The 13,141-nt window shown below is 40.9% G+C and overlaps 1 long non-coding RNA gene across 1 annotated transcript in view; it reads right to left on the reverse strand.

Moving 5' to 3' along the window:
- The window catches only part of pcdh10a, a 44,406-nt gene that overhangs the window by 13,828 nt on the left and 17,437 nt on the right, over positions 1-13,141 (reverse strand). Inside the window, exon 4 of the long non-coding RNA XR_006085384.1 lies at positions 2,727-3,026. This is a non-coding gene — a long non-coding RNA (protocadherin 10a). The remainder of the gene's footprint in view (positions 1-2,726; positions 3,027-13,141) is intronic.

A 13,141-nucleotide genomic window follows, 5' to 3' on the forward strand; every position in this document is an offset into this window, starting at 1 on the left:
ACTTCATTGAAATAAGAATAAGCCCAATAGTGCGATCTTGTTAAGCTTGTGATGGGGTTAAAATGATTTAATTAAATATAAATTGTGAGGACATTTTATAATATGTACAGTTTTAAGAGACTTCAAACTGAAAGAAAGAAATTTTAATGCAATTAACTTCACAGAGAAAACATTTGTGAAATTATGGGTTCATAGATTTCGCAGGAATACCAAAAGTGAAGGCTCATTAGTGGTGAAGAAGCATTGTGCATAGAAAAGATGAACCAGTTAGTTTGGAGCATGAAATTCAGTGGAAGGAAACCTTCCAGGATTGTTCACATTCCCACAGTATTTTTAAAAAACATGCGAGCAAGTAATTGTTCTCAATTATATTCCATACGGGATATAAAGATTAAGCAACAAATCTGTTGGCTTTTAAACAGGTTTCAAAAGGGATTTTATTTCTCTTGCAATGGAATGTCTAAATTAGCTGATGTATGAAGAGGTTCCAAAGAACCTTTCTTTTTACTGAGCAAATGTGTTTTGTTCGTTGTGCGAACCCTTTAACATAATTCGCCTACAAGTATAAAGATGAACTCGACAAGTTCGCCTAAAAATGGGCAGTAACTATATTAATTATTACTATAATATCAAAACTAGTCGGCTGCATAAACACATGAAACTCACTCCCTCAGCTGTTTTCCCTCCCTTTAGCAAAGATAGAGGGAATAATTCTCCGATCACTGGTAAATTTACCGACCTTGGTCGATGGGTGTGTCAGATTCCCTGTTGATTGTAAATGTGCTGACCTTGATGGTGCAATACAATGGCATTTTCCACTATCTATTGCCTCTTTAAGCATGTGCCCGCGCTTGGTATTGTCCAAGTTTAATACTGGTTTACAGAGTGGACATTCAGCTTTGTAGCCAAGAGAAAATATATATATATATGTGTGTGTGTGTCTATATTTATATATGTGAATTTACTAATTCATTGTAAAAATGTATTCCTTGAATAGGCTTATATTTGAGCCTGATGTGATTTTCAAGGTGAACCAACAAAAACACCATAATATAACTAACAGTTTTATAAGTTTTGTTCCCAACTTAGAGATGTAGTGTAACACCACACAAGGAAGGTAGTCTCATCAATTCAGCATTGCACCAGCTGTAGCATAATTGCAGACTAACTTGCAGGCTAGCTTGTGCAAAGCGAACATTAAACCTTAAAACATTAAGATTTTTAGCATCAGTAAAGAGCTGGCAGGACTTGCCACTCTAAACTAACCTTTAAAAAGGCATTCATTCATTAATTAGTTGATTCATTTATTCATGGCAGCAGGGACTCTGCACATGCCATAAGCGAATATTAGCAGACAACGTAGCCCCGCTACAGAATGACACAGAGCTGACAGCATAACTCTGGTCTCCTGGCTCTGCACTTCTCTATCACATGCACCACACCTAACTGAGCAGACAGTGTAATCAGATATCAACTTCAAGCACTTAAAACATCTACCTAAAAAAGTTCACAGTAAAAAAGTACATAAATGCATCTTTCAGCCACTACACCCTAATACTCTGGAACACTCTCCCTCAATCCCTCCGCCTTTCCCTCTCTCTCCCCTTTCTCAAGTCCCGCCTGAAAACCTTGCTTGTGGACCGTGCTTGGTGCCATCTCCCCGGCTCAGAGTTCAGGCTCATCCACTGTTAAGTGCTCTCAGAGATGCTACTCTGCTTGGAGGGCGCTATATAAGTGCAACTTGTTGTATTTAATTAGTTGGTATAAACCTTGGACTGTCCAATGCCTTGAAACAGCCTCCTGATGTGAGAGATTATTAAATGTAACTTTCTATTCTATTGTATTTACTGATTCACCAGATTTGAGCAGGGTAAATTAAAAAGTAATATGATAGAGGTTTTCAAAACTCTGCTAAGTTTTTAAAAGGATAGTCAATAGTCCACTAGTTAGTGAAATCAACAACAAAGGAGTAATACAAATACACAATCACTACACTTCACAGCATAGCATTTTGAAGCACTTTGAGACATCGACGATGTGATAAGGTGTTATGTCACATGCAAGAATTATTACTGTTATAATTTCAGTAATATCACTGAAAGAATTAAAGGGATATTTTTTCCCACCCACATTTGTTTAAAATGTGAAATGCTTCTCCAGAAGTGGCTATAAATAATAAATATTAATAATCCTTGCATTTCATATAGCGCTTTTCATGTCTCCTAGACGTCTCAAAGCGCTTCACAGAATATACTGTAAAGTGAATTGACTGTATATTTGTGAGCGAAACACGGCAGCCAATTGCACACAGCAGTGTCCCACAAACAGTCATGGAATGAGTGACCACATTATTTTTTTAGGAAGTATTATCCCCGGAAAAGCGATCTGCCATGTCGACTGATATCCGGATTCCTACTTACTGCTAGATAAACAGAGGCGTGTGGAGTAAGGAAACTTGCCCAACATTTTGCCCTGATGCTATTGATGCTGGGTCCATAACATAAAAGAAAATTGAAGGAAAGCTAACACAAAGGGTACGGGCAGGGATGAAGAAATTCGGATCAAAGTATATAACAATCGAAGTTTGTGGTTGTATGATTCTATGATTTGCAGTAGTTCAATCACAGTTCCTCATCGTGCATCTTACCAAAAATTCATACGTCACTTTAAAAGCAGAGAAAAATCCACACCCAAGAAAGTGAATTTTCAACTAAATAAGAACTCACTTAGATATGGTGGCTTGTAAGGTGCACGTGTACTGGTCAGAAGCGCATCATATTCTTTCCTGTCCAAATTGGATGGATGTGACTTTTCTTTTCCAAATGTCGAGAAGGATTTCTCCCCAGTCTGCTCTGGAGCTTCGTAGACCTCAGTGTCAGGCACAGAGTCCATGCCGGGGACATGCAGATTGCTGCGGTAATCAGAGCCTTGGCGACCATCTGTAGGCACAAAGGTTGGCATCCAACATCGGTCTGAGTGCCCCAGAGCTTTACACTCTTCTGTGCAATTGGAAAAGAGATCAGCACCTACAGGCAAGACAATCAGAAACAGACGGCATTACATTGTGGTATCAGGAAAGCTGCCCGTCCACTGAGGCCTGCAGGATTTCACACTTACATTGGTTGCCTACTTGCTTCAAAACTTACATCCCTGCCAATGCTTCCCTGGCGTGATTAGCATTTCCCCCCACCCTCTTTTCTCCCTCTCACTCCTGCTGGAGCGGAGACAAAACCGCAATACCTTCATTTAGAGCTGTCTTTATGTACTTGGATGAACACGAAATGGAAAGGGCCCACCAACCTTTCCTCAGGCTTGTCATTCTCCCCATGGTACAGCCAGTGAACAATAGTCGTCCAAATGTAACACTGCACTGAGAAAACGTAGGGCCAAGGGGATATTAACATTCTAATAAACCTTCCTTCCCTCGGTAACACAAACAAGAAGATCTTTTAGTACTGCCTCACAGAAATGTTGATAAGTGTACCTCAGCGGCAGAAAAGTCAACCGGGGATGGAGTTTTGTTGTAGATTTTCCCCACTGTGAATTCTTGCAACTGCAAACCTTCATTTTCTGTAAAGGGCAAGACTAACCTGCTTATTGATGCACGTAAGCAGAAAGGTCATCTGTTTTTGTGCCCGGCTGACTTACGCCGTTGTTGGAAGAAATGTATCTAAGTTGGAGAAGGAAACCGTTTCATGTTCATACCCAGAGTGACTTATACTTGCCGCAACTGCAGGCACCGCTTGTGATACATATCAAAGCCCGTTCATAGCCAGTCACACAAGCTTTGATTACCGAGAAGGGTTGCTTATCCATACAGCTTTAAGACACAGAGAACACTAATGAGCTGACATCAGGCACCAGAAAAATAGCCTCATTAGTTTATCTGTTACAAGGAAACCATAATGGTTTGTATGATAGAGATTCCAAATCCACTTCGGGCGCTGATGTGCACTCATTCCCCTGGCCTTCGTCATACCAGCATGTAACTCCTCAATTTGGATTTTGAATTTCTATTCTTTTTAAATTATATATGGCTTCTGGGTTCATCAAGGTGAAGGATGTCAGCGTTGGGAATAGAACACTTATAGCAATATTTTGTACCTAGCGTCAGCATACAGCAGTCCCCAGTTGGGTTATAGCATGGGTTGGATGCAGAGGAAAATAAAATTCACGCACCAGCACTGCCATCAATGGCAACATTGAAGAAGAACGTAGGACCAAATTCAACGGCATCACCAAAATCACTGACAGCTCTGCCACTGACCAAAAGCAGCAGCATATTCAGCATGCCAGGAGCCAGCAATTTAGCCCTTTCTCCTTCTGCCTCTGGAGACAATCTTTTCGTTCTAGTTTCGGGCAGTTTGGGCCCCCACCTGTGCGGACTCATGATGCTATTTCTAGATCGCTGGCCTGCAAAGACTTTCTCCGAGCACAGGCATAGGTCTGGTTCTCTTGTATGCAATTTGCAAACAATTGTGCATATGCAGGCTTACACAGGCAATGTTTGTTACCATCAGAGCCGAAACGTTTGTCCTGCAATGTAAATGGGGCAAATTGCATAGCGCCAGCAGCCTAAACCATAACAGAACCACTTCAACTGTGATCTAAATAGGTCAGACAGCTCCCCCTACTCAGTCCCAACAGGGTACCTTAATCCCACTCCCAATCTCATAAAGGCACCGATGTGATGTTTCTACTCCCAAGTGAGCTGTATCCTCATGATCACAGGAATACTGCCATATCCTAGTAATGAGTACAGGTGATGCACCATTCATGAATGAGGCTCATTAAATTAGCCTAAAAACAATTTCAGACAGAAGCAGCCTGTCGATCTTACCATCCTGTCCGAAACCACAGTAACAATATCATCAGCAGACCATTGGTCCAACTAGCCTAAACCTCTGAAACACAGAGATCTGCTCAATCTGATTTCATCTGAAACGAGGAGCAAGCAGCACTGCAGAGATACAGCTACCTGTTTGTATATGCACCAGTTCGCCACACTTCAGAAGAAACTGGAGCACCCAGTGTGTAGGTCAATATACCAGGCTGGAATCACAGCAATTTACTCACCCACCTGAATCTGCCAGTCTGAGGGAAAGTCAGGTTTGAAAGGAGATAGGTCAGTTCCCATTCTTATTATGATACATCATTAATGTCTTGGAAAAGATCAGCTTCTGGGGTGTCCAAATGGAGATGCCACGGACTGGCAGAGCTCATTTTCGCCTTCGGGAATAAGCTTTCGGTGAAACCTTGTGGGGCACCAATTCATATTTGAATTCATTCCAGAGAATATGAGGTGTTGGTTGGCAAAAGCCAAGACTCGGGGACCTCAGATTGTGCATTAGGGTACTGCTAGAGTTTAACCATCTTAAAAACACACGCTTTCCAGTGAGCGTAATGTCTGATAAGTTTCCTCTTGCTTGTCCAGCTACGACTACCTCACCTGCTACGGTTTCAGCTTTCAGAGTTAGCAGAAGTCAAGTGGGAAGAATCTCTGACCCTCCAAGTTCTGCTGGTGAGTCAGAAAGGTTGGTCTGTCATTAGCAAAACTGCCTGGTTCAGGAAAGGATTACTTAGATGACCACTTATTTCCTACATTTAATAATAATAATGCTTGAATTTGAAATAGCGCCTTATCACGTCATTGAGATATCTCAAAGCAACAACAACAAGATTCCATTTATAGAGCGCCTTTCACGTCGGGAGGACGTCCCAAGGCGCTGCACATGATATACTGTAAAGTGAATTGACTACATTTTTTAGGCAAAACATGGCAGCCAATTGCACACAGCCATGTCCCACAAACAGCCATGGATTGAGAGACCAAATTTATTTTTTATTTTGCTTGAAGGAAATATTCCCCCTGGAAAGCAATTCGCCAATCGACTAATAACTGGGTTCCTACTTACTGCTAGGTAAACAGAGGCGTGTGGAGTACTGAAACTTGCCTAAGATTTCGCCCCACCTGGAATCGAACCCGGGTCCTCTTACTTGCGAGGCGAGTGCTCTAATACGCTACAGGACTCCAAACATATCTCCTTGGAGCCAGCTCAGCTCAAGGAGACTGTGCTTATTTCCCCTGCAACACTATCCCTCCCCCACTCCCCAAGAAGGACAGGGCTCCATAAACTATTTTGAAGAAGAAATAAGCAATAGCATTTATAGTTAAATAATACTCTAGTCTAAAAATATTTGATTTGATTCCATAAAATGTTGACACTTGCATTTTTTTTCAATGAAGCACAAAATACAATATAAGGAGACCTATTAAATTCAATAGTGAGATTAAATTTCATTCATTGTGGTGTAAAATAGTACTGTATTGGTTACGACCTGTTCCAAAAGATCAAATCTCGCTTAAAGTCAAAACGCTTAGATTAAAATTTTAGTCGATGGTCATTTAAGATTAATTTCTCTGACCTTCTTCCAAGGCCACGATAATGTGTTAACCAGATCACACTTTTAAAGTGACTTTTTGCAGGACTTCATGTTAAAACGTGAATCTTTTGAATCAGTGGAATAATGATAGCATGTTAAACTTTGCTAATGTTTCTCTGAAGGCTTTCAGTACTTTGGGTCTAATTTAACTTAACATCTATGTTTATCCCCAATCTTAGAGGAATGAGCTCTAAGCGAAGCCCCTTTAGAGGGGACTTTATGGAAATATATAAGAAGCTAAAGCAAAAAAGAAAATAAGCCCAGAAAAATTAGCCTGAATGTATTTTGCTCTTAAGCCATTTGCTTTAAGATCTATGCCCTGTGGAAGACTGTACAGGCAAGCTTTCAACTAAAATATTGGTTTGGCACAGAAGGCTGACAAATTCTCTCTGTAAGATTTGTCTTTCATGCAAATTTTTCAAGAGAATTTTTAGAATATGGTGTGCTTTATAACATTTAAAAGGAAATTGAATGAATATTTGAAGAGAAACAAACTAAAAGGATATGGGGAAAGTGCGGGGAATCGGGATGAGAGTAAATAGGTCCAGTGAAAGATCCACCCACCAGCTCAGTTTCCATAGGCTGAATGGCCTCCTTCTAGAATATAACAACATTAGAAAACACAAGATGCCATTCAGCTCATCGAGCCAGTTCCCCCAGTTTATATGATCTCAGCAGATCTTTTATTCCAATGCCCTGCCTTTTTGCCACACCCTTTAGTACCTCTGAACTCTACCTCATGATTCTATACGAAGGATAGAATTTATCCCTTACATATTCTACACTCTAATTTAATTTTTCTTAGATTTGTTTTAGTAGTTTTATGATTTTTTTTTTACTATCTCCCTCCCCAATTTAGATGTCCCTGGACACCCCAGAACATGAGGGTGGCAGACTCTCTCCCAACACACCATTCTAGACCCAACAACAAGGAGGTGTATGAGAGCAGCTTGGGATGATTCCCTCCAGGTATTACATTCCTGAGGAGGAAATAGCTTTCCTCCACTTGGATTTTTACTCAGCAGGCTCCGTCCTGCTCCATATCCCCCACCGGCCCACCCCATCATCAGTGGTCAGGCCTTCAGCCTCTCTGCCCCCACTCTTTGGAACTTCACCCACATCCCCTTTGCCTCGCTCCCTCCCTGCATCCTTCAAGGCATGTCCTAAGACCCTCCTCCTTGACCTCGCCTTCGAAAGTGCCTTCGGCCACCCTCCTACCCTCCCCGCACTCCACCCTCTCTGATCCCAACCCCCCCCCACTGCTCGAGTCCAAATCCTTGACTGTCCAGCGCCTTGGGATGTCTTCCCGATGTGAAAGTTGCTATACAAATGTAATTTTGTATTATATTTAGCAAATGCTTTTGTTTCACAAAGACCCTCAGTAATCAAAGGATTTCTCTACAGATGACAGAGAATCAGGGAAGATATGAAGCAGAAATGTTGCTCTATCATTAGGTAAAGAGTGGGACTTAAGGGATCCTTGCAGAATACATCCACCATCCAGCATAGATTTGATCACAATGGATCAAGCAAATCTTTGTATTTTATTTTTAACGCTGTGTCTGTTGAGTGCTTGCTGGCAAAGACCATGCTAAAAATAAAATGAATGGACCCAACTGATCTGGTCATTCAAATCAATGGGAGCTAGTGGACATGCTCCATACGTACCCTTCTGCCTACTTCCTCTTCATCAAAATGTCTTTTTTCAAACTCGAAGGAGAAGCTCTTGGCAAAAGATTTCAGTGAAAGGAATTAAAGTATTCCAGAAATAAATGTGCAGAACACTTTAGAGTCATGGCATCAAGATCACAACTTGAGTTCTTTGCAATAAATGCACCCTATAGTTATCTTCTTTCTTTAAGTATTTCACTTTGAAAGCACTTAATCCTATAAATACCTTATTCTTCCCATCCTGTGCATTAAAAGCATTTTAACCCAGAAATTCCCATGGTGGGTTTACCCAGCGACCTAGTCCTGCTGTAGAGTGGAAAGATTCCAGATTTGATCCCCAGTCTGTGTGGAGAAGCTTATTTCAGCCAAGGTAATACACATATGTGTTAGGTGATGGTGATAGGAGGGGGGAAATTGATTTAAGAACAACTGACTTAAGCCTCTGTACTACACAGAAACAAATCTACAAGGATGACCCCAACCCCACAATCATTGTTCAATCAGGAGATCCATATGCTTGGATACCAATGACAAGGACATTATTGGGTTCAGATGCAATTTGCTTCTCCTTCACTTTGGCTGAATAGCCTGTCATTCATTGTTCACTACCAAATGTAACAAATAAAGTAGAGGGGAAAACAACGTAGTCGAGTAGGAGATGAGGACAACATTGGCAGAGAAAATTATGAGGAAATTGATTTATTCCTTCAGCTGCCTTCTCTGTTAGGTACTTTGTGGAAGTACTTGACAATGGTTTCCTTTTCACCTATGATCTTGACAATGAATAAACCCAATATTCACTTTCTGTCTCAACAGAAATATATGCAAAACAAATGAATGTGGGTGGAGATAATCTGTGTATTCAGTAATCTTGCTCCAACGTACCCTGAAGTTGTAAAATGTAAAATGCCTATTTCAATAATGTTTAGTGCCCAAAACTGATCATTTACATCAGTGTGTCAATTCACAGTGGAGAAAGCCCAAACCCAACATTTGAATCATGCCATACCTTTTAAATAGGTTTCATAAAACAAATGCACTGGACCCTTTTCAAATGATTTTGCTCCATTAAAGATGCTTTCAGGCTGTACATAATTTTTGGTTTTTTATTGAATTTTGTTTCAATTATTCCAGGTCTTCCAGGACTAAAATTTAGCAGTTCTCTGAAGTCAACAACTGCATTCCAACCACAAAATGCATGTAAACAGAACTCTTTACATCAAGCTACAACCACACTGCTTGTTTGATAATCACAGCTTTAGCTGCCACTAGATGTCTTTAGCATGTGTTGAAAATGTTGCACAGCACTGTATTTTTAAGTGAATTACTGACATCTAGTGGCAGAAATAGGTTCCACACCAACATTTCAGCAGTTTTATTATTACAGCGAAAAAAAATCGAGAAATTTGTTAAGATCAAACCCTTTCATTTCAAGGCATAACCAACTCATCCCTAAATTGCAGTTTAAATATACTGTATTTTACAATGAATCTACCACTTGCCTCGATCTGTCCATAGACTAATGTATTAGGTGAGCAAACTAAATGCATGTAATTGTGATGCCTTTAGTAATTTTCTAGCCTGTTTATAATAATAACAACAATATACCCACAAAATACAATCACTGCACTTTACAGTACAATGGGTCAAGCGCTTTGAGACATCCTCCTGATGTGTAAGGTACAATATCAAATGTAAGGACGATTATTATTATTATTACTTGTTTAGTAACTTTGCATTTCATATAGCAGTTTTCACATCAGGCGATTATCCCAATACGTTTCACATGATTTACTGTAAAGTGTAATGATCCAGATGATCCAAAACTCCCCCGCACGCATACTCACCCACACTAAACTCTGTATCCCTATCACACCAATTCTAGACAAGCTCCACTGGCTCCTTATCACTGAATGGATTGATGTCAAAATCCTCACACTCATTTTCAAATCCCTTCATGCCCTAGCACCTCCCTACCTCTCTGATCTGTTTACCCCTCAACCCACAACCCGCTGCCTCCACTCAACTGGCTCCAGCCTTCTGCACATCCCTCGTGCCCTCTGTTCCATCATTAGCAGTTATGCTTTCAATCACTAAACCCCGAAACTCTGGAACACTCTTCCTCTATCCCTCTACCTTGTTCCTTCCTTTCCCATCTTCAGGTCGACCGTGGTTACAGTCACTGCCCACCCCCTCTCCAGTTCGGCATTGTGTCCACTACTGTCAAGTGCTCTGGGGCACTACCCTGTATGAGGGGCGCTATATAAATGCAAGTTGTTGTTGTTGATTGTTTATTTTGTAGCTAAACATGGCAGCCAATTTGCACACAACAATATCCTACAAACAGCAATGAAGTGCTAAATCAATTTTAGTTGGTGGGATTGTCATCCAGGACATCGAGAAAAACTCCTTTCTTTTTTTCAATAACACTGTGGAAACTTTAACGCCCACCAAAACAGATAGACATGATCTCGGTTTAAGCATCACATCTGAAAGATGGAAACTCCAACAAAGTTGTGTTCTTCCAGCAGTGCACTGTCGTGTCAGCCTAGACTGTGAGCTCTAAGTCCCAACGTGGGGCTTGAATTCACAACCTTCTTACTCGGAGCCAAGAGTGCTACCGACTGAGCCGGGCTAACTAAATTCCTGCAACAAACAAGGCATAACCCACATAATCAACAGTCACAGTAGTCACCATTTTGAATGTACACTTCAGGAAATTAATGGTTGCTGCAACCTAAACCTTTAGCAACACATTACTGTTCTCAGTTTCACAATAGAAGTATTTTTTTCAGAGCAAGTAAATACTGATGGCACAAGGATGTCATTCCATTTTGGAAAACATCATCAATCAGCCTAATTGACAAACATACTGAAAAGTCTTGCAACAATGCTCCCTTAACGTTTCATTGTACAGGTTGCTAGCAATTATTAAACAGGAAAGTCACTGACAATGCCATTCTTTGGTACATCACTCATATAGCACAGTCTCGTGTTTTGGCAAATAAGAATCGATCTTAAGAAGGCTCCACTGTTAAATTGTAAGTACCCTTTCAACTTATTTGGGCGATCCTGCCCTTTAAAGATGTCAAGGACAGTTGTGAGGTGTCCCAGTAGCAGCTCAAGCAGCTTCAGGTTGACTCTCAACCAGGAATTTACATGTTCAAGTCCTAGGGCTGCCTGTCACTTGAAATCAGTTGCCTTAGTTTGTTGAGCTTCATCAGTTCTCAGCCAGACCCCCTAGAGGACATGTTATGTGGAAGGGAGGGATTCCATTCTCGGGGATGGTGAGGGGGTGTGGGGGGTTGGGGTCATGGGGGACAGGGGCGAGAAAGAGAGAGAACTGACAATGTCCAACGCACCCTGCTCAATTCGCACCTCCTGCCAGCCGCTCACAGAGCTGCATTGACTGCAGTCGTGGAGACGTCTGCGTCCTGGACTGTCCTGCTCCTCCCCTGCTGGAGGAGGATGCATCTGGGTGAACGGCCTGCAAAAGGGAGAAAGACAGAAGAAAATGGAAAGAACGATTTCAGTAACCGGGGGCACCTTATTACTGGGAGCACTTTGTAAGTTAACGTCACAGTGGAATTTTGCAGTAATATCCTACAGAGTCAACCCTAATAAAATAAAGCAAAACAATAATGCCAAAGAAAATGTCACTTTGGTCTGAAAGAGCAAGCCTCACTTCCACGGTGGCTTTTTTTTTTAGAAATTTCAATTCATCTGAATAGGTTTTCCGGTTCCTCTGTCATTTTCTGATGATTTTTCAAATAGTTATGTTCAAAGAGCACCTGCTAATAAAATCATCAGAGGGACTTTATGTGAAGAATCATTGAGTCTGACTGTGCGAGGAAACTGCAATAAAAATCGGAACAGAACAAACAGTTCTGATGAATCAAGGCACCATAGCGATCATGTTCTTCGCATGCAGATGATTGTGTTCCAATTTAAGATTATGCAGAATTTTGGAAAATTCTTCAGTTCAGTCTTGATTTTGAAGCTGGTTTGTTCCATTCTTCTCAATGACTCTGAAAAAGCAGCCTCGAAATTTTTAAGTTTAATTTTTTAAGTTTTAATTTAAGAATCTTCCAAAGTTATGTACAATTTTAAATGTTAAGGTAATATCCGTATGCCTAAGAACCATTAGGCATTTCAGACCTTTGCTGTCAATTCATCACCAGAAAAGAGCCAGGGAATAATTCAGCTCCAGGAGAAACGCAAACCTAAAAGAAGCTGTGCAGTAGTATTATGCAAACAGCAGCATTCTGTCCCCAGACTGTTTTGGCTTTGGGTAACCTGCCCCTTTGCAAAGTGCTTTAACACACTTTCAGTGGCACAAAGTGCTGCCAATTTGCATGTCCTACCCACTGCTGATTTCCCTTTCTTAGCAATGGCTGGGAAACAATGCTCAGCGTGAATGATCTGGAATGATGTTCTAATTCTCAAGCAAAGGTAGGTGTGGATACTGTGAAGCCGTTTTTTTTTGCTTAAGAATTAAAACACTATTTGGTCCATTTCAACTACTGGTGACAAGTAACCAACCCTCAACTGTGACCTCTGCCAAGGTAACAAAGGTATATTAGCCATTTGGGCTCAGTTCGTAGCACTCTAATCTCCAGGTCACAAGATTATGGGTTCAAGCTCCACATCGGGATTTTTGAACTCATGGTACAGGCTGACAATATTGTGTGATACTGGAGGAGCACTGCTGATTTTAAGGAGATGACATCCTTCAGCTGAGATGTTAAAGTAGACATCCTATCTGCCTATTCAGGTGGATATCAAAGATCAAATGAGACTCTTCAAAAAGAGAAGGAAGATTCTCATGTTTTCTGTCTAATGATCCTCCAGATAAAATTGGTCATTCGCTTCATGGCTGTTTGTAGGACTTTGAACTGCCGTACTTCCCTATTAAGACAACCAATATATATGACAGTAATTAGACACTTTGAGCTATTTCGACAGTAGATATACTGTAAAAATGTGCCTTCTTACAATACTAACATAATAAAAAGTAACTTCTCCA

Source organism: Callorhinchus milii, unplaced genomic scaffold, assembly GCF_018977255.1.
Source record: "Callorhinchus milii isolate IMCB2004 unplaced genomic scaffold, IMCB_Cmil_1.0 Scaffold1, whole genome shotgun sequence".
Taxonomy (NCBI): domain Eukaryota; kingdom Metazoa; phylum Chordata; class Chondrichthyes; order Chimaeriformes; family Callorhinchidae; genus Callorhinchus; species Callorhinchus milii.